Genomic DNA, 21558 nt, shown 5'->3' on the forward strand with positions numbered 1-21558 from the left:
ATCAGCTGTGAGTCATAAGGTAAATTAAATGCTGTAGAAATTATTAATTTGTGTTTTATATATATATATATATATATATATATATATATATATTTTTTTTTTTTTTTTTTTTTTTTTTTTTTTTGCTTAAACAGGTGTGCCTCCGGTGCTTGAGTGGTTTCGACCTTGGAAAACTAAAGTGAGGCTTGACATCTTTCATTTCATGAGGCGATTCACAACCGGTCTCACCACAGAACATCATCCCCTTTATGGAACTTTCTGCTCCAAGTTGTCCTGCTGCATTTTTGAATGGGATCGAGATGATGTCAGCTGCCTTAAAGAAGCAAAGAGGTCAGAGCTGAAGAAAAAATATGCTGGTCATCCTCCCACTGACGCCCAACTTTTGGCCAACATTAATTCCAGTGAGCTTGCTAAACATTGCAGAAGAAGGACAAGAGGGGTAGAAGAAACCCGGAACCTCATTCAGGAATTATTAAACTCCATGTGGGAACTGACTGACACCTCAGGGCTCCGCCTGATCAACCCTGAGAGCATGACTCGTGTGTGGCAAATGCAGCAGAAGCACCTGCCATGCATCCAAGATCCACCTGGTGTTGAACTGTACACCAAGCTTCGCTCAACACAAAAGGGAGACAAAGAAGTTCAAACCTTCAGATGTGGCAGGGGCTCGTCTTCAGTTGAAAGCTTTCATCGACACCAGTGTTCCTTCATACCAGGTAAACTGTGAATTGGTATATTTGATGTCATTCATTTTTGTAACACCTGCCAGAATTTTAACTGTACATCTAGATATGTTAATCAGCATAATTTCTGAAAAAAAATGCAAAGAAGTTTTAATTTCATAAATGCTGCCAATTTTTGCAACTCTGTTTTTTAAGGATGGAGAAGCAATGCCATGCACACTCAAATGTATATGCTTGAGGGTGGATCCAGATGGAACATGAAAAGAGCCCAAGAAGCTTTAGATATGAGTCGCAGATCCCACAGTAAACTGTATGATGTTCGTCTGATGTCCAACCTCAACACTCTGAGCAACAAAGTGCTGGGTCATGCCCTCCTGCCAGAGTTTGTTCCCCCAGGCTGTCCCACAGGTATTGGACATTTACCTAACAAATTCCACAAAAAATGCTAATTTTTGTACAGCAAATTTGTCACTTTCAATGCAATTGTCAAATGTCCTTTATGATCATTGAAGGTGAGCGGATTGCTGTGGAGTATCTTCTTGCTCAGTCAGACAGAGGAGACCTCTTAGGTCCACAGCAGGACAACGAACTGGGAGTTATTTTGCCAGAGGTGCCAACTAACACTCAGGAGGAGGACAGTCCTGATGTCACCATCAGTGACGTCACTGACATGCTCTCAGAGAGCCCCCACGACATGCTACAGTGTGAAAGCCAGTTGGAAATGCCATCCTCTAACATTGATTTTCCCCAGGTAGAGTCTTCTCCCATGTCATCTGAGGTAATGCTTTAATTACATTACACTTTTATTTAGTGAGTAATTTGTCTTATTAACAGAGCAAATTACCCTCATGTGTTCCATGCTTCTACATTGGCATTTCCAATCTATTGTTATAATTTATGAGATTATCATCAGTCACTGAAGATGATTGTTATTGAATAGTTGGGTGATGATGAGATGAACAAGAACAAAAAAGAAAAAAACATTTCAAACTTTTATGTTATAAATACTGTAAGAGCCAAAAATGTGAGTTTGTAACATTGTTTATTAATGTGTATGCCATTTGCGTATTTAGACATTTTCTTAACAATAACATTCCATTTTAGTATGTTTTTTGTAGAAAAGCCCAATGTAATGGACATAATTGAAAATATATGTGAAAAGTGCTGTGTCACGTTAATATATAATGGCTTTACACTGAAACAAATAACCAGCCACTATAAATACCTTGCCATCATGAATGCAGAGAAAAAGGTTGTTTTTTTTTTGGCAATCCAAGGATATAAGGAACATTTACTGTTGCTTCTGTGTGTTTACAGGAAACCAGTATCGACTCAAGTCCTGCCTCTCCCACTCATGCTGCTGGTTCACCCAGAGTTCAGCTTACTGGTGACTGCTCCTTTAGTGGACCAAGTAGCTCTTCCCAGGTGGACCAAGTATCCCAGGTAGAGTGAGACCTATGTGGGTTCATTTTGTTTCATTACAGCATGCAACACTTTGTTTGGTTGCTGGATAATGTTCAATAGGCAATTTTGTTGTTAAAATTGTTGCAAAATTGTTGTTATAAAATCATATTTCCAGATTAGGCTTTGGCTTGATTTAGTGTCCCTTTTCCATCTTTCTCAGCATCTAAACATTTTTTCTTAATAAATCTGAAACAGTACTTGATTTTATGCTTTAATCTACTTTATTTAAACCAGTGGTTACCTTACCTGGTCCTCATGCACCCCTCCCTTGCATGTTTTTGGTGTCTTGCTTGTAAACAGCTTACAAAAATGATTAAAAGGCTTCTGCAGCACTTGTTTGAAAAGAAATGACTGTGTGTATATTTGTATCTATGTACCAATTATTTTTTCTTTTAAGGAGACCCGATGTGACTACAGAGGTTTTCCTGGATGGGAGGCAGTTGACAGCTTGGCAGAGTACCTTTTGAGCCTCAACAGAACAATAACAGCGTTGTCAACAACAGAGGTAGAAAATGTCTTGCAGCTGTATTCTAACCTGCATGCTATGGACAAGCAGCCTGCTAAATACACGTTAAAAAGCAAGAAGAGCACATTACCAGGACCTTGGAGGGCTTCCCGGAAACGAAGTGGCTCTGCACCTGGTCAGCAAGCAGCTGAAAGGTAACCTGTCTAATATTTGACACAATGAATAACTTGATTGCATATTCACTGATGGAAGCCAAGTCATGTGTTGCAAATACAATATTTTTTTCTCTTAGTATTAAGCTTAGGAGATCAATACAGGTTTGCTGAGCTAATCAAAATGAGAAGAACTTTTCTACTGCATTTCATTACTGCTCCAATCAAATCAGTGTTAATGAGCATGTGTTTTTCTGCTAATTGACTGACCTGTTTGTCACACAGACTCTTCATGACCCATGGCCAGGCTGCCCAGAGACCTGACTCAAACAGAGTGTCTGAGTGCATTTGCCTCAAGCTGTTCAAAGAATATCAGCAAGCAAGAAACCGGCCAAAAGACAGCAAGGGGAAGGTTTTACCCATCCCGCAGTCTATTGTTCAGACGTACTGCCACATCAAACAATTACTTGAGGACTCCAGGCCCATACAGGACCAGACCAACTTGTTGTTGGTCACCATCAACAATACCACTGTGTGTGCTTGGTAAGATGTCCTTTATTTTTAACAGATATTGCACTTCAAAGATGGCTTGACTTTGAAAGGAAACAATTTATGTTCTATTATCTTTCAGGCTACATGAGCGGCAGAAGAGAACAGACAGGGACACTCTTCTCCAAGGTGTGAATCTTCCTCCGAAGGTGTCCGTGGCTGACACCTCCTTTCCAGAAGCGAGACAGTTCCCCTCCCTTCCTGTGGAACATGGACATACAAGTATGGAGTTTAAAGAACCTGAAAACAGAGAAGGCGAGGCACTGATCCGTCAACGGGTTGGTGGTAAAGCTGGCTCCGCACAGCAATATCCTCCCTCATACCAGCCAGGACTCTTTTCACAGGCCGCAGTTCCTCCCAGCTTCCTGTATCCACAGACTGACCAGCCACCATCATCTGCTTGGTCCTACTGTGAGCAGAACCAGATGCCACAAGCGCCATCCGCTTCTTTGGGTTTCTGTTACGGTCCACCAGCTCCAGTTTTGACCTCATTTGGACAAGGACAGTTCCCACCCCTGCCATCTTCTCTGGTTCAATCATCCATCCCAGCAGCTGCTGCTGGTTCAGCATCATCATCACCATCAGATCAGGCTCCAGCCAACATGAATCGGTACAGGAAGTGGAGACAGAATAGGGCAGAATTAGAAGACCAGGAACGCCTGGCAAGAGGGGAGCCTCCCAAAAAGCGTCAATGGAAGCAGGACTACCACTATCAGTGTTCAGTTTGTGGTCAGGCGAAAAACAAAAGCACTGGCCACACACAGATTAAGGGAAAATGGTACTGTCCAGCCTCTGGACAGACTGTTTTGGAATGGAAAGAGTCTCTTGGGAAGCAGTGATTGAAAGATTTTCTTTTTAGTTTTCATTTTAAATATAATCTTTTGTGTTTTAAAGCCCAGAATTGTTTGTAAACTCCAAAAGGAAATCTGCCATGTTATGAGGGCTTATCAATAACTGGATTGGTCTTTATTGCTCTTTGTTTACTTTCAGTGAAATAACTTTATTTATATTGCTAAAATTTGCTGTCAAATTAAACTGTGTTATGCTGTGTTTAGTTACAGAAAAATTACATCAAGCTTTGTTGATATATACACTAAAATATGTTTTGGTCTTTCTATCTATTTTTATATTTTTTTCTGTAAAAAATTGTGTTTTTTGTGAGTTTTCAGGGGATAGAAATTTAAGCATTTGGTTTTATTTTTGGTAAATGTGGAGCTATTTTTATCAGTGCATGTGAAGTTGCATGCAATACAAGAATACTGAAGGGTGCTCTAGCTTGGCTCACTGATAGTTTTATATTCTATATTTAAAATATCTTTTGTTCTCTATTGTTCTCTCTGTTACTATTTGTATGTTTTTAGTGAGCTTTTAGGTGCTGCTTTATACATGTCTACATATATTGTTAGTTCTCTGTGATTGTAGTTGTGTAAGAGTGAATAAATGTCACTGATCATTTATTTGTGTGTTCTATAATTTTGTTGGCCTTCTAAAAACTGATAATATCAATAGTATAGTAATTCAGTAGTTCAGAATTAACAATAATTTGGATGTTATGCTATATTGAACTTGAAATTAGTGTAAAAATGCTTTGTGGAGCATAAAACAGGTATTATTACAACAATGGACATGAATGATGCTGAAAAATGTACTTAAGTAGAAACTTCAGATTTCCCTCTCTCTTTTTTCTTTTCCCCCCCTTCTTCCCCCTTCTCCCTTCTTTTTCCCCTACCTCTAGCAGTCCCTTTTGCCCCATTTTTGGCCGAGAGGTTAAGGCGATGGACTGCTAATCCATTGTGCTCTGCACGCGTGGGTTCGAGTCCCATCCTCATCGAGAGGCTACATGCTTCGTTATCTTGCACCTCAAACTGTCATTTCTCACAGAAATGCTACCTTGATCAACACATGACTGTATTTTGCTGTATGTCTCCTCTAAGGATGTGAAATTATTATAAGAATGTGAGTAAATATGGTATTATTATTATCACATTTCTTTACAATAACTTCTTGCAAGATTGTAGTTGAGCTAAGTCAAAAGCGGATGTCTTTTCTCCCAGTAGATGTAGATTTCAAATTAGGACAGCCAGGGTACTCTCCATTAATTATTTCAAACACACATTCACCACTACACCCCCAATTTCTTTCTAGATTACATCTCTTGACATGGTTTTGATCACTGATTCGTATGTTTGGAACATCCAATTTGCAAGTGTTACAATTGAGATGGCTATTGGAAAGAAAGGTCTTCTGACGATAGCTCATTAGCTTTTGAGCAGGATGCATTCTACGAAGATCAAAGTCGAGGTCTAGTATCTTGTGGGCTCCAGCATTGAGTTCCATCACATTTTGCCTATGCAGTTTTTCCTCTGGACTGAGTTCTGTGTGACGCCAAGTACAGTTTGTGTCATGCCACTGTACAGTTTTGTGGGTTACTCTCTGTTGATTGATTGTCAAGGGCTCAGCAGCATTTCTTGCTATGTTGTTTATATGGATGCAATTACCTGGATTGGAGTGGTGACCGAGAAAACATGGACTGGATTTTATTTTTTCTTTAAATTTTTTTTAGAAAGTGAACTGCACATCAACCATCAGCTATTTATCTTAAAAATCTCAATACAGTTGCATCATTGTCATTTTTGCGAATTGCATGTCAATGTATTTAATCTGTTCGAAAGAAACAGATCCATTGTGCTCTGCACGCGTGGGTTCGAGTCCCATCCTCATCGAGAGGCTACATGCTTCGTTATCTTGCACCTCAAACTGTCATTTCTCACAGAAATGCTACTTTGATCAACATATGTTGTAAGAAACACATATCATTATCAAGAAAGTGACAAAGTAGAAATAAAGTCTTGATTTCTCCTTTCTTTCACTTTGAACTCGCTATAATGGAAATGAGTACAAAGAAACACTGAGCGCTGACTTTGCAGGTGAAACCCATTGAAAGCCTTCGCTATAATTGAAGAAAAGATTTGTGTGACTGGAAAGGACATTGAATGGAGAACGCAGGCGTCGATCCCGCTGCCTCTTGCACGCTAAGCAAGCGCTCTACCATTTGAGCTAATTCCCCTCAAGCTTCGGCCACGAGTGACCTGTCACAACGATTTCTTCTCAAAGACATTGGACATAGCAAGTTAAATCCATTTATTTGTAAACGCTCGACCTCTTTGAGGTCTCAGCAGTATTCGGAGAAGAGGTGGCCGAGAGGTTAAGGCGATGGACTGCTAATCCATTGTGCTCTGCACGCGTGGGTTTGAGTCCAATCCTCATCGAGAGGCTACATGCTTCGTTATCTTGCACCTCAAACTGTCATTTCTCACAGAAATGCTACCTTGATCAACACATGACTATATTTTGCTGTATGTCTCCTCTAAGGATGTGAAATTATTATAAGAATGTGAGTAAATATGGTATTATTATTATCACATTTCTTTACAATAACTTCTTGCAAGATTGTAGTTGAGCTAAGTCAAAAGCGGATGTCTTTTCTCCCAGTAGATGTAGATTTCAAATTAGGACAGCCAGGGTACTCTCCATTAATTATTTCAAACACACATTCACCACTACACCCCCAATTTCTTTCTAGATTACGTCTCTTGACATGGTTTGGATCACTGATTCGTATGTTTGGAACATCCCATTTGCAAGTGTTACAATTGAGATGGCTATTGGAAAGAAAGGTCTTCTGACGATAGCTCATTAGCTTTTGAGCAGGATGCATTCTACGAAGATCAAAGTCGAGGTCCAGTATCTTGTGGGCTCCAGCATTGAGTTCCATCACATTTTGCCTATGCAGTTTTTCCTCTGGACTGAGTTCTGTGTGACGCCAAGTACAGTTTGTGTCATGCCACTGTACAGTTTTGTGGGTTACTCTCTGTTGATTGATTGTCAAGGGCTCAGCAGCATTTCTTGCTATGTTGTTTATATGGATGCAATTACCTGGATTGGAGTGGTGACCGAGAAAACATGGACTGGATTTTATTTTTTCTTTAAATTTTTTTTAGAAAGTGAACTGCACATCAACCATCAGCTATTTATCTTAAAAATCTCAATACAGTTGCATCATTGTCATTTTTGCGAATTGCATGTCAATGTATTTAATCTGTTCGAAAGAAACAGATCCATTGTGCTCTGCACGCGTGGGTTCGAGTCCCATCCTCATCGAGAGGCTACATGCTTCGTTATCTTGCACCTCAAACTGTCATTTCTCACAGAAATGCTACTTTGATCAACATATGACTGTATTTTGCTGTATATCTTCTCTAAGGATGTGAAATTATTATAAGAATGTGAGTAAATATGGTATTATTATTATCACATTTCTTTACAATAACTTCTTGCAAGATTGTAGTTGAGCTAAGTCAAAAGCGGATGTCTTTTCTCCCAGTAGATGTAGATTTCAAATTAGGACAGCCAGGGTACTCTCCATTAATTATTTCAAATACACATTCACCACTACACCCCCAATTTCTTTCTAGATTACGTCTCTTGACATGGTTTGGATCACTGATTCTTATGTTTGGAACATCCCATTTGCAAGTGTTACAATTGAGATGGCTATTGGAAAGGTCTTCTGACGATAGCTCATTAGCTTTTGAGCAGGATGCATTCTACGAAGATCAAAGTCGAGGTCCAGTATCTTGTGGGCTCCAGCATTGAGTTCCATCACATTTTGGCTCTGCAGTTTTTCCTCTGGACTGAGTTCTGTGTGACGCCAAGTACAGTTTGTGTCATGCCACTGTACAGTTTTATTTTTTCTTTCAATTTTTTTTAGAAAGTGAACTGCACATGAACCATCAGCTATTTATCTTAAAAATCTCAATACAGTTGCATCATTGTCCTTTTTACGACTTGCATGTCAATGTATTTAATCTGTTCGAAAGAAACTGCTCTTTGGGGTTTGTCACAGTACTGTTTTACAAGATTAGCATTGTCTTATGCTGTATGAGCTATGGAACACTTAATCGATTCTTGGTTAGAAGAAACCACTTAGTGTCATATCTTGGACCTCAAACTGACCTTACACATTTCTCATAGATTCATTCAGATATTTGCACAGTTTCCATCTTAGTCAGTTAAATATCACGCTGCTGTCATTTTGCACTTCTCTGATGTTAATGCTATTTTTCACATATCCGTTACTGTAAAAATGTCCACAGCTGTTTATAAATTAATTACTCTCCAGATACAGAGCATTTATATTGTAAAAACACTATACAGTGCAGTACATATTTGTTTATTTTATTAAATCTGTCACTTATTCTGTTATTTTTATCCACTTTCTAAGGGCCACATTGTGTGACCACTTCTGCTATAACAATTTGCTGTTGTAACACCACAAATTGGAAGGTTGGTGGAATTTATTGCTCTTGAACACCAGCGCATCTCACTAGTAGAGAATGTCGGACTTACTCATCTTTTGGAAGTTTTGGACCCGCGCTATGCTCTGCCGTTGAGACACTACATTGCTGACACAGCCATACCACAGCTGTACTGCAAAGTAAAGGACACAATACAAAGTCAATTGAACCGGAACGTTGTTGTTAGTTTCACTACTGATATTTGGAGTGCAGATGTTTGCCCTATGTCCCTACTGAGCCTCATGGTACACTGGGTTATTCCCGAAACGTATGATTGAAAGAATGCTGTTCTGCATGCTGATCAGTTCCACGGGGATAATACAGCAGAACATGTCAGATAAGCCATTTTAGAGATGCTGAATGAGTGGGGAACAGACAAATAATGTGTGCATTTCATTTTACGTGACAGGAACATGAAGAAGGCAATGGATGAATTGGGCGTGCCAAGTCTGGGCTCCATTGCTCACTCACTCCAGCTGGCTGTGCATGAGGGTTTGCTCTCACAACACAGTATTATAGATGCACTTGCCAATGCCAGAAATGTCATTGGTCATTTTAAGCACTCAACTTTGGCATACTCAAAACTATAAGACATCCAAACTGAGATGAAAGTACCGGTAAAGCGCTTACTGCAAGATGTCCAAGTAAGATGAGCGTTTATGCTGCAGAGCACAACTTCCCAGATATTTTAGCAGTGAACCAGTGGGGACTAATGGAGTGATGAGATCTTAGCTCCATTCGAGGAGCTAGCCAGAGCTGTCAGTGCTGAAACAGCCACTACAGCTGATGTGATTCCTGCACTTGCTGCCCTGAAGCGTCTTCTTTCCAGAGGGAAGGCCACTCTGAAAGAGTTAAGACTATGAAAAAGACCCTATTGGAGGCAGTGGAATGACGCTTCAGCCACATTGAAAGTGATCCACTGTATTCAGTGGCCTCATTGGTGGATCCAAGATACAAAGACAGACAAGTTTCTTAAATGTATATTTTTAATATGTTGTTAGTGGATCAAATTCATTAGTTGTTTCAATTTATAAAAATATGCAATTTATTGAAATTCATTCTTGTTTTTTATTTATTTATTTATTTTTTCTAGATACTGAGAAGATGGAGGAGGTAAGCAGATCCACCAGTGATGTGCCAGAAGAGCAACAGTCTAGTAAGGACCCACGTCTAAGCACAGACACCAGCCTCGGTGGTGTGTTTAAAGATCTGTGACTCTGTAATCTTTACTGGTTCAGGTGCAAACATACCTGATTGAGCAAACCGTTCTACGAGCTCAAAATCCTTTCACTTACTGGAGGGACAATGCTGCATGATTTCCCTCACTGGTGGGAATTGCTCAAAGGTATCTCTCTGCCTGTGCACAAGTGTGGACAGTGCTGTCTCCAACATAATGGATAAAAAGGGAAACTGTATGTCAGCAGACAGGGTTGAGAAGCTGGTCTTTCTAAACAAGAACTTTCATTTCACTTTAAAGTGACTGAATTAAGATATGTGAGTGAGGCATAACTGGAGTGTGGTTATTGTAATTACAGTAAGTATTCAGGTTTGGTTCTTTAGTTGTTTTTAGGCCTACGTGCATGTAGGCCTGTCGCGATGATCAATAAATCAATTAATCGCACGATAAATAAAAACTATCCACGTCATTTCATTTATCAGCTATATCGTCTCTGCCTGTGTTTTTCTCTTTCTATTGATGACGCTGGATGAAAAGGCTTCACTCCAGTGCTATCCACTGACCCCTCCCCTTCCTAATTTTTGAGGAGGGAGGAAGAGTGGACTATTGCATCAGGTAGTCAGTGTACATCATTTTGTACTTCTGCAGCTTTAGAGCCCCATGAGGAGTTAGCAAGGTAAAAAAAAAAATGAATCTTATGTTGGTGGAGAAAACTCAAAATGAAACTGGTTTCAAAGTCGAGCGCAACAGCCTCAGTGTGGGAGTATTTTGGATTCAAACCAAATGATCGAGGTGAACCGCTGAACCTATGTGAGCCAGTATGTCGCATTTGTCATAAAACAGTAGCAACTAAGAGCACCAGTAAAACCAAACTACACATGTACCTAAAGCTCAACCACCCAGCAAAGTTTCTCCAGCTGGGGACAAAAAGTACAAGCGGTGGCCCGTCTGCATCTTCAAGTTCGCGACAGTCCACCATCACTGAAGGAATTAATCGACAGGCAGCATACAAAAAGGACGGCGCAAAGTGGTGCGCGCTCACAGACAGCGTAGTTTATTTAATTGCTAAAGAGATGCTCCCATTTAATATTGTTGAAAAGCCGGCATTTCGAAAAATGTTGCAGACATTTAAGACAGTATGAACTTCTGAGGAAAACATACGTACATATCACAAACGTGATATGTTGTACATAAGTTTTTATTTCCACTGTGGTTTTATCTTGTGTTTAGTTTTTATTCAGGTGTATTTTTAGTTAACAGAGACTGAGAGTCCATTTGATTTTTATCTCTCGTTTTATTTTGTTAACCAGTTCCAGTGTTAAGTGTTCTGTTGAAAATAAAGTGTGTTTATCTTTGGCAGGAAAATCCATGCATTATTATGTCATTTCCATTAAATCAGTGTAAAAAGGTCTTAAAACAATATTATTGTTTGTCGCAATAATTTTTGAGACAATTAATCTTTAAGCAAAATTTGTTATCGTGACAGGCCTACGTACATGTTTGTTAATGACTGAAAAATGGTCTTGTTGTTTTTTTAATCATGTTTCAGTGATCATGCTACTTTTCAGATGCAGTCCTAAAGTTTGAATTCATTTGATTGAATTCTGTTTACTTACCTTTTAAGTTGGATTGCAATATTTCACATTTATTTACTGAATTGTGACAATTTGTCAGTCTGTTTACACCACATTTAAGATGAGCAAGGGCATTTGAAATTTGCTCAGTGGTCAGTGCACTTTATTTTTTATTGACTTTATGGCAGCCTATGTTAAGCAAGGGAGAATTCGGAACTGCAACTGGTAGAACAGCCGATTCCCTATGACTTCAAGTATTAAAGTCTTGTACCCATTCAGGTTTAAACGTCCAACAAGAGAAAAATGTTACCTCTCTTGCAAACATTTTTGTGCAAAGGTGCGTAGTTGTGCTGTAGGAGGTTGGATGTGTTACTTTGGATAGTCCTGAACGACATGGTTTCGTCTTTCGAATTGAGAGGGAATTACGAAGGGTGTGCATCGTGTAAACTGGCACACCCTCACTCAAAATCAGTCTGCCCCGCGCTCACCTATGACAACTTCTTCTCAGCGCACTCAGCCTTATCTCTGCTCTCTCTCGGCTCCACAGGACTAACTGATGTAATTTAATTTACAGCAATGTTAGACGCTTCTTTACTGGGCTTATCTGCTATTCTCTTTGTTTACTCCTCTGACTGGACGGATGGAGTCACAAAATTAGAGACACGGGTAGGAAATACCAGTCACCAGCGCAAAACGGCAAAATCAAGTTTATTTCATGGGAAAATTGTCCATGGGGTACCCCGCTGGAGACAGCTGGAGATAGGCTGGAGATAGGCACCAGCTCCCACCCTCGATCCCAACTGGGATAATCGTGATGGAAAATGGATGGATGGGAAAATTTATTGTGGTGAATAATGGTAACATTTTATTGCCCAGCCCTACAACAATAATAATACTAAAAAACATCATGTTTCTAAAAATATGCATGTTGATGAAGCATTTCTCCTCAGCAATTCATCAACATGAATTGATGAGGAGAAATGCTTCATTGTGCTCCGAGGGGGAGATCTTTATGAGACTTCACATATGGTATTTGCACTAAAACAAGAACATTTAAACTTAATCAGTGTTAAAATAAAAGGTGCCATTATTTTTGAACTGACTTACGTTTCCCTTTTTTCTCATCTGAGGATAATTACTATAATTTTTAAAACCAGTAAATCTCTGAAAGGATAGCATGCCACCTCCAAAAACTGATGATCAAAAATGTAGAGGTAAGTTAAGTATTCCACTCTAATTAGAAATTTTTTGCCCTATAAAAATAGTCTAGTCGTAGTCTAAAGTTATAGTAGAAAATGCTGTACACATACATTATCATATGCCTTATATATGCCTGCCGTTAAATACTCTCATATGCCCTTTTTTGTTTTTTGTATCAGTTCAACTTTCAACTTCACCAGCGCAGCTCCCCAATCTCCTGCTTCTCCTAAGCAGGAAGATGCAGCAGAGATGGACGATGAAGAGTCAATTCAAATAAATGACACTGAGAACTATGGATTCAATCCCTTTTAAAGTTATAGTAACAGTTTTATCTTATACAAATACTTTGTCCACCATTTAATTGTTTTAGGCAATTTAGATTTCTTTTTGAAGTGGCTTTATACATTGTTTACTTATTTGCTAGATCATATTTTTTTATACTTGAAGTTTAATAATTTGCAATTCACTATTGTAATAAATAAAATATTATAAAATTATAAATATTTTGTTGGTGTCAGATGACTTACAAAAATGATTACTGACTGGCTTGGTTTGTCACGGACCTCCTATAATCTTATAGAAAACATAATCTTTAAAAAAAGACAAATGCCATGGAAATGTCATGCTAGGAAACCCTTAAAAGACTGTCAGTACATCATCAAATCAAATTACATACACATTGTTTTTATCCGACAGCCTCCATTCAATCAAATTGCAGGGCAACCAATGAAGAATAACTGTCAAACAATGCACCAGTCAGGGAGAAAATGATCATGTAATCCAATCAACTAGTTTAGTTTTTTTTTTCTCTCCAAATAGAGGTGCACACTACCAGCTAGGTGTTCTTGCTTTAGGCTCTCGCTGCTCCTGACTGACATCCTGAATTTACTAGGATTGGATGCCAGGCAGATTGCACCAGGTTGGACTACGGTCTGCCAACTTTACTCTGCTCTGGCAAACTCTCTACTGAGGGATTGGAGGAGGATAGCAGTAGATCCGAACCAGAGCTGGGCAGAGGCGATGGGTTGCTGGGTCTAGCCCTAGAGGCTAACCAGGGAGATTTGACAAACTACATGAGGAGGACAAATGATGAATTATTTAACAATCGTTTTAAGGGCTAAATCAAAACAGCTTTTAAAAAAGCCAAACACAAACCTCTAAAGAGGATTCCTTACTTATCCTATCCTGTCCTATTTCAACCTTTTTTTCTTTTTGTCCTCCTTTAATATTGGGGGAAAAAAGCTTTGTTTCCACTGCACTCTTTTTCTTATTTATTAATTTGTTATTCTTACATACCTGTTGTGTATTTATTATAATCTTGTAGAAAATCTATCTCTCTGCAATTTCAGTTTCACTTGTTTTAATAAATTAAAGGTATAGAGGACGATCTTTTATTTCTGGGTGGATCATCTAATTGAGTGTCTCTCCTGTTTGTCTGTTTGCCTGTTTATCTCTGAAAGCTTTGCACTGAGAGCTCTCATCACAAAGCATTATGGGATTTGCTGTCACAGAAGCCCGCTGTCGCCATAGGCTATCGCTACCCGACAGCGGTGACTAACATCAAAGATTGCGTAGGCACTGTGCAGTTGAGATGGATTTACATGACTAACGGAGACAAGCAGGGATCATGTGTCCAAACCGTCAATTAACTGAATTTAAAAATGTAATTTTAATTTTAAGTCCACTATGTAGTCCCTAAACATAAGCCAGCAGTTCAGCTAATATTAGCGTGCTAACCCGTTACAGTTAAGCCTAAAGTTGATGCCCACTCTGCCCCCGATTCCCATCGGACAGAATCCTCAGTGAAGGGGAGGTGCGTCTTCACCCTTTTCCAAAGATGTCGGTAAAACTTTGGGGGAAAAAATACTTTTATTTATATATACCGTAAATTCTCTAATATTGGCCTGTATTCCAATAGCGGCCGGGTCTCTAACATTGGCCGGTCTCGCTGTCAGAGGAGGTAAATAATGGCCGGTCTCTAATACAGGCCGGGGCTATAAACGTTTTTTCTGGGCATACCTCAACATTATACTTGTGGTAGTAACATACAAGTACCACAGCCCTGCGCAGCTGAACGACAGGCCCTGACTGCTGCCCGTCTGCGCGAGGAAGAGAACAGACACGCAGCAGAACATGAGGAGCAACGCGAGTGATGAGGAGAATAAAGGGAGAGATGAAGAGGAGGAGGAAACTGAGGAGGAGAATTAAACAGGATTTTTATTTTTTTTTTTACTTCAAACCAAGCGAGACATGGTAACTGTACTTTTCAATAAATGAACCTAGTGTTTTATAGGTTCAAATAGACACAAAATCTCATTTTTATTCATTCCACTGGTAGTCTGTTTTGCTCAAATAGCAATAGAGGCCTGTCTCTAATTCTGGCCTCTATCCAATAAAGGCCTGGACCGCGATGCACTTGAGTGAAATAAAGGCCCGGGCCTATATTAGAGAATTTACGGTATATATAGTATACCTAAATCTGGCAGTGTACTGTATACTGCTGGTCCAGTTGGGACTCACAGACATAAAGGAGAAAATAAATCAAATCACTGCTTGCAACAGAAAGTTGTTCTAGCTGTTTGTTATTTATCACAAAATTATTGTATGGACAAACTGAATCTGTACAACAATAAGTGGAAAACAAGACTCTGCGACTGGCTCACTTCCCAGTCCTGGTTTTAGAAAGTAAGCCAAGCTGGGGAAAGCCACAGCCGAGAGAAATACTGTTATGGTGTGATTATAGACATAGGAATGAAGGACAGCCAACCATTTGAAACATGCACACTGCAGGTACTATTGAACTTGTCAGTCACACTTCAAAACCTCCAAAACACAACCTAAGCAGTAGTTGGATATTCTGTACAGATTGCCTTTATTTATTATTTTTCATGCCAAAAACAGAAAATGTGGAAAAGCTTAATTGCATGCATGCAGCTAATTAGAAAATGCTGGAAAAGTTCCTTTTACAAAAAGATATGCTACATTTTTTTTTCAGTATTTCACTTTAAATAAACTGTCTTAGTAAAATATGCCGTAATAAAACTAACAAATATGTTTGTTTGTTTTTTTTAAACTTCTACTCTTGATTTTTTGGCTTCTATAATGACTGTAATTTTTGATTAAAAAACAACAACTTCCAAAACTAATTTTTCTTAAATTGTAAAGTTACTGTGTAGGTCTACACTTACTGTACATTTACTACAAGCATTGACTTGGTGTGTGGTTCTGACATGTAACAATTAGAATCAGAAGAGTCAGAAGAGAGACAAACGTTTTCCCACCCATAATTAATTCACTGTCTGTCTGAGTAAACAGGGAAGGTTAAACCTTTGGTAAACTGTTAACCAAAAAGGTCTGAAATTGGAAATTGTTTCAGTGATTGATTACTTTTCGAATGGTCGGCTCGCTGAAAAGGCTGAGAATTTTTTTTTTAGAATCCTCTCTATAATCTTCTCTTAATTTAAAACGTTGATTACAGCTGCAAAGTTTGAAATAGGATTTAGACATCTCATCACAAACATGATGCATAACGACTAACCACAATCATCCACCTATTGGATCCGCCACAAGTTGTGAATGTTACTCAGTCAGTGATATTATGACCTTATTGACCTTAATGTCAATATGCTGGGTTAAAATTTAAAGTGAAATAAATAAAAAAATTGTTTGGAATTACTCTGTATATCAATAAAATCATCCTAAAAATAATTACAATAACAAGATCTAATATCAAGGATGATGAGAATAGATGATTAAGAAGGGGGATCCAGTAACTGGCATTTGAAAACATAAAAGAAAATAAAAATAACCTCAAGGAAGGCTGATCATGCTACTATACTCATGCTAGTAGAGGAAGTTGAGCCTCTGGAGAACATTGAGTTCATTGACATGGTCATTACAATAATCCTGTCTCTGAACATCCCTTTTCTAATGAGGATGGCCCAGAAGAGGGTTTCTTTCTCACAAGACACAACAGAAATCCTCCTCTCCCTCCCTGTGTCAGAATGCACCATAGAGGATAAGAAGGACCTTGCACATGTAGTGAAGATGGTTTAACAAATAGTAAAGAGTTCCCCTTTTAAATTCCCTTTAGAGAGCCATGGTGGTAGAAAGGACACATATGTATCGCAGCAGACCCCGACCACCCTGGAAATTGATGGTTTGTGCCTCTACCTTCTGGGGTGTGGTTTAGAACAATAAAAACAAAAAACAAGCAAAGTGAGGCAGTTCCTATCCTTGAGCTATGACATTTATCACTCTCCCCAACGCCACCAGCCGCCCCCAGGCATTTGTAAATAAAACCATCAAACTCTTTAGACTCAAACACCCCCTCATTCATACTAAAAGCTGAAACTGTGTAGCAATTTATAAATTGGACTAAATTCTACATTTTATTTAATTGTTGCTTAGTGTTCTGCACTACTGCCACACATTTTGTATTTATATGACAAGCCTTTGTTGCTTTATGTAAACTTCATATTTCAGTTCAATGCAGTTCTATTTATAAAAGGCCAGTTTACAACATGTCATCTCATTGCCTTTAACAGAGACAATACAATCAAATCATATCAACAGGTTAAAGGTTTTCTAAGAAAAACCCAGCTGATAGCATCCGGCCATCGACAGGATCGACTCCTTCAGATTGAGCATAAAACGACAGCAGACTTTATTTTATTATTGACTCTACACAGCAATCTCTGACATCAAGCATGCGTAAAGCGTCAGTGGAGAGGAAAACTCTCTTTTGACAGTGAAAACATCCCCCAGTATCAGGCTCAGTATGAGCTGCCTGTTGCTGGCAGGGGGTACAAGAAGACAGCAGCAGACACACAAAAGGAGCAAAGAAGAACTGATTCATTAATACTTTCTATGTTAGAGAATGTAGGGGTAAAATAAATAGATGTCTGGGCTGGAGAAAGAAACAACTAAGCAGAGGAGCTCTGAGTCGGTTTTTATGTCATTTCATTCTGTTAATGCATAACAGTAAATTCCCGTGGTATAACCGTAATAACCATGTTGCACTTGATAGTTTTTTCATTGTGTTAAAGGGGAACCCTGTTTTTTTTACATTGGCCGCTTGATTTTATGCTATTACATCATGTTGTACTAACCCATATGATTTTTGTGTCATTTGGAGCCGTTCTGAAGATATTCCGTTAGGTTATATCCAAGTAACGTCTTCCCGTGAGCAACGACTTTAAGGTACAAATAATTTATTTTTTTATGGTACGCCAGCATTTATAACATGAAGGCGAATGACTGTCCCCCAGACATCCGCGGTTATATTTTTCATATTTATATTTTGTAAAAACAAAGTGGTGCGTGTATGACGTCATCCGCGCGCCGGACTGGAGTTGTGACAGGCAGCCCGGGCCACAGGCGGCTACGCTCTACCCCTTATATTCATTTGGCGAGCTAATCTGAATCTTTCAATTCCATTTCGAGAGCGAGATCAGCTGTGGTAGTAGCACTAGACATCTTCCAGGCATGTGAGTAAAACTAGCAGCTGTTCATTGGAAAGGATGAATGAATGGTAGCACGTGCGGATAACATCATATGCCGCTTTGTTGTAATAAGATATAAATATAAATACCGTAATATAACCGCGGATGTCTGGGGGACAGTGATTCGCCTGCATGTTATGAATGCTGGCGTACCATTAATAATAAATTATGAACAGTTTAGTTTGTGCCTTAAAGTCATTGCCCATAGGAAGACGTTACTTGGATATAACCTAACGGAATATCTTCGGAACAGCTCCAAATGACACAAAACTCATATGGGTAAGTAGAACATGATGTAATAAATTAAAATCAAGGGCCCAATGTAAAAAAAACGCCCTTCTCCTTTAATGAAACCCAGCAGGCAGATTTCTTTTAGAGAGTGAATTACGGTAGGGCGGACACAGCATCTCTGCCCTAATGTTTTCTCACAAAAACACTAACATTTGGCGTTGGAGTGAGTCGGTGTTCTGTGAGAAAAATGCTCTAAAGATCTCCCATTAAAACACCCTGAACGCGTAGCACGGACAGAACTTCATAAAACTGAACTTAAAAGCCAATTAATTAATCTAAAAGAAAGTGGCAAACAAACTCCTGCATACATTTTGCAAATAAAAAAAAAAGGAATTGACAACCTAAGACAATTCAATTGTCCCCATGGCTTTTTTGTGTTTATTGTTTTGTTTACCGTTCAGTAGCTGTAGTAGTTTTTCTCACACAGCTGCTTGAAAATATTTCCTCATTAAGAAGCAGAAAGTTTTTTCTTTGATCTTATGAAATTAAACAGTACAGAAACAGTTAATTTTTTTTCTGATAAAGTTATCCCTGATGCTAAGTTTAAATTGAATATACAGTTAAGGAAAAAAAAACAGTTTGACCCTTCATATTCATTTGTGTACATTATACTTTCAGGTGATATACAATAGGAAATTTTAAAAATGTCAGTGACTGTATATGTTCTTGCCATGCAAATGCCAAAGCAAGCCCAGAAAAAAAATTAAACAAAGCATCTTGTGAACAACCTTACCCAGCTGGGGAACTTTCATAGAGTTTGCTTTAGTGGTGATGGATGGAAAATTTCTTTTCCAATGTAATCCAGAATAAGGTATCTGCACATCTGTTGCACTGCTTGACATAGATTTGTACTGGTTTGCACTAATACATATTTTACACTTTTTTTATACAAACAAACTGACGTACAGTCTACATGCAAAATCTACGACCAGCCTTCAAATATGATTCTGTATTATAGTTATGTACAAATTGACACATATTCAAATCAACAGGAAAAATGTTCTGCTCTTTTGGGGGAAATTAGGATTTCTGTGGGCTTTTATTGTTAAAGTATTTAATATTCACTAAACAATACTTACTACAAATAATTCTATGTCCAGGTTTAATGTTTTTTCTAAAACCTTCAAAACAGCTATTTTTGGTAGATTGTGAAAACAAGCTGATTATTCATTCTTTTTTTGGTGTTTTTGTTTTGCAATAAGCACTTAGATAAATTCCCTGCGAGGTTCAAATGGACTAACAACACAAAGCCTCCTTAAAATAAGCAATATCAGTAAATTTGGGTGATTTCTGTAAACACACTTTGAGTTCTAACCCTGCATTTCCAACAGAAATTGTTAGTTTGATTTAAATAATCTATCTAATTAAACAGTATTTGTTCTGTGTCCGTTTTTTTTATGAAAGTTCATTAAAAAATAAATGGTAATAAATAAAGGTTTGCTTCTAACAGCACACACACATCCAGCCACTCACTGCACAAACACAGTGATAGTGACAGACAGCTGACTGCTGCTATAGGTGTAAACAGCTCTCTGATGAAAAATTACAGAGAGTCACACTATAGCACCATGCAGCGTGTCTGTTGGAGACCAAAGACTAAACTGTGTCATGGCCAGCTCAAACATCTCATATTGCATCCAGAATTACCCGCTATGGCTTTATTATTTATTGCTTTACCCCCTTTACTTTTAAAAGGGGAAATTATAGCAGGTGCTGCAGCAGGCTCCTGCGCACCATCTGCAAACTTTATAAAGCCAGACTCCTGAAACTGCCATGCAATGCCTCTAAAGTAAATAAATATACATAGTTATTTTCAGTTTTAATTCGAACACGGGGTTATTTTCATTTTTTTTATTTTTTTAGAATTAATTTAAAAGCGAATACTTTTATTTTTGTATTATTTCTACCTCCACATTCTGTCGGAACCTTTTTGTAGCAAACATTATTTAGGCTACGTTTTTTAAATTAAGTCTTTCAAAACCAGATAAACCGAGGAAAAAATATATATTTATATATAAAACTATTACTATGTCATCCAACCATAGGCATAACTATCGAAAGATGAAAAAAAAAAAAAACCGCTTACCTTGGACGTGTCAGGGACCTGATGTAATTCCTCCAGAGAGAAAAACAAAACACTGTGGAGGAATGAATGCTCTGGATGTAGAAAGTTGAAGGTAGAATCTGAGGAATACCCGTGAAGAAAATCTGAGTTGATCATTCATGAAGTAGAGCGAGATGCGCTCAGGTGGAGACAGACTCACTGACTGCCTCTGCTCTGAGGAGTCAGGACGCGGAGCGAAGAGAGAGAGAGAGACAGAGCGACTACAAAGAGTCACACAGACACTTTAGATTAAAAAAAAAATATATTACTTTCCTCACAATATTAACCTGATAATTATTTGATGAAAATAAAATAAAAATATAAATATATATATATATATATATATATATATATATATATACACACTATATTGCCAAAAGTATTTGCTCACCCATCCAAATTATTGGAATCAGGTGTTCCAATCACTTCCATGGCCACAGGTGTATAAATTCAAGCACCTAGGCATGCAGACTGTTTTTACAAACATTTGTGAAAGAATGGGTCGCTCTCAGGAGCTCAGTGAATTCCAGCGTGGAACTGTGATAGGATGCCACCTGTGCAACAAATCCAGTCGTGAAATTTCCTCGCTCCTAAATATTCCACAGTCAACTGTCAGCTGTATTATAAGAAAATGGAAGTGTTTGGGAACGACAGCAACTCAGCCACGAAGTGGTAGGCCACGTAAACTGACGGAGCGGGGTCAGCGGATGCTGACGCGCATAGTGCGAAGAGGTCGTCAACTTTCTGCAGAGTCAATCACTACAGACCTCCAAACTTCATGTGGCCTTCAGATTAGCTCAAGAACAGTGCGCAGAGAGCTTCATGGAATGGGTTTCCATGGTCGAGCAGCTGCATCCAAGCCATACATCACCAAGTGCAATGCAAAGCGTCGGATGCGGTGGTGTAAAGCACGCCGCCACTGGACTCTAGAGCAGTGGAGACGCGTTCTCTGGAGTGACGAATCGCGCTTCTCCATCTGGCAATCTGATGGACGGGTCTGGGTTTGGCGGTTGCCAGGAGAACGGTACTTGTCTGAC

General features: G+C 38.8%; 1 protein-coding gene and 2 non-coding genes across 3 annotated transcripts in view; 2 read left to right on the forward strand and 1 right to left on the reverse strand.

Annotated features, from left to right (window-relative positions):
• The window catches only part of LOC119791140 (neuropeptide FF receptor 1-like), a gene marked incomplete at its 3' end in the record, with an annotated part of 72089 nt that extends 51440 nt beyond the window's left edge, over positions 1 to 20649 (reverse strand). The window contains exon 1 of the mRNA XM_038297067.1: positions 20504 to 20649. The remainder of the gene's footprint in view (positions 1 to 20503) is intronic.
• On the forward strand, positions 5061 to 5152 carry trnas-gcu. The gene has a single exon. It is a non-coding gene; the product is annotated as a tRNA-Ser (tRNA).
• Positions 6502 to 6583, forward strand: trnas-gcu. Its single transcript has one exon. It is a non-coding gene; the product is annotated as a tRNA-Ser (tRNA).
• Positions 20650 to 21558: the final 909 nt, after the last annotated feature.

This window comes from Cyprinodon tularosa, unplaced genomic scaffold (genome assembly GCF_016077235.1).
Source record: "Cyprinodon tularosa strain WSP-4 unplaced genomic scaffold, ASM1607723v1 ctg380, whole genome shotgun sequence".
NCBI classification, from domain to species: Eukaryota; Metazoa; Chordata; class Actinopteri; order Cyprinodontiformes; family Cyprinodontidae; genus Cyprinodon; species Cyprinodon tularosa.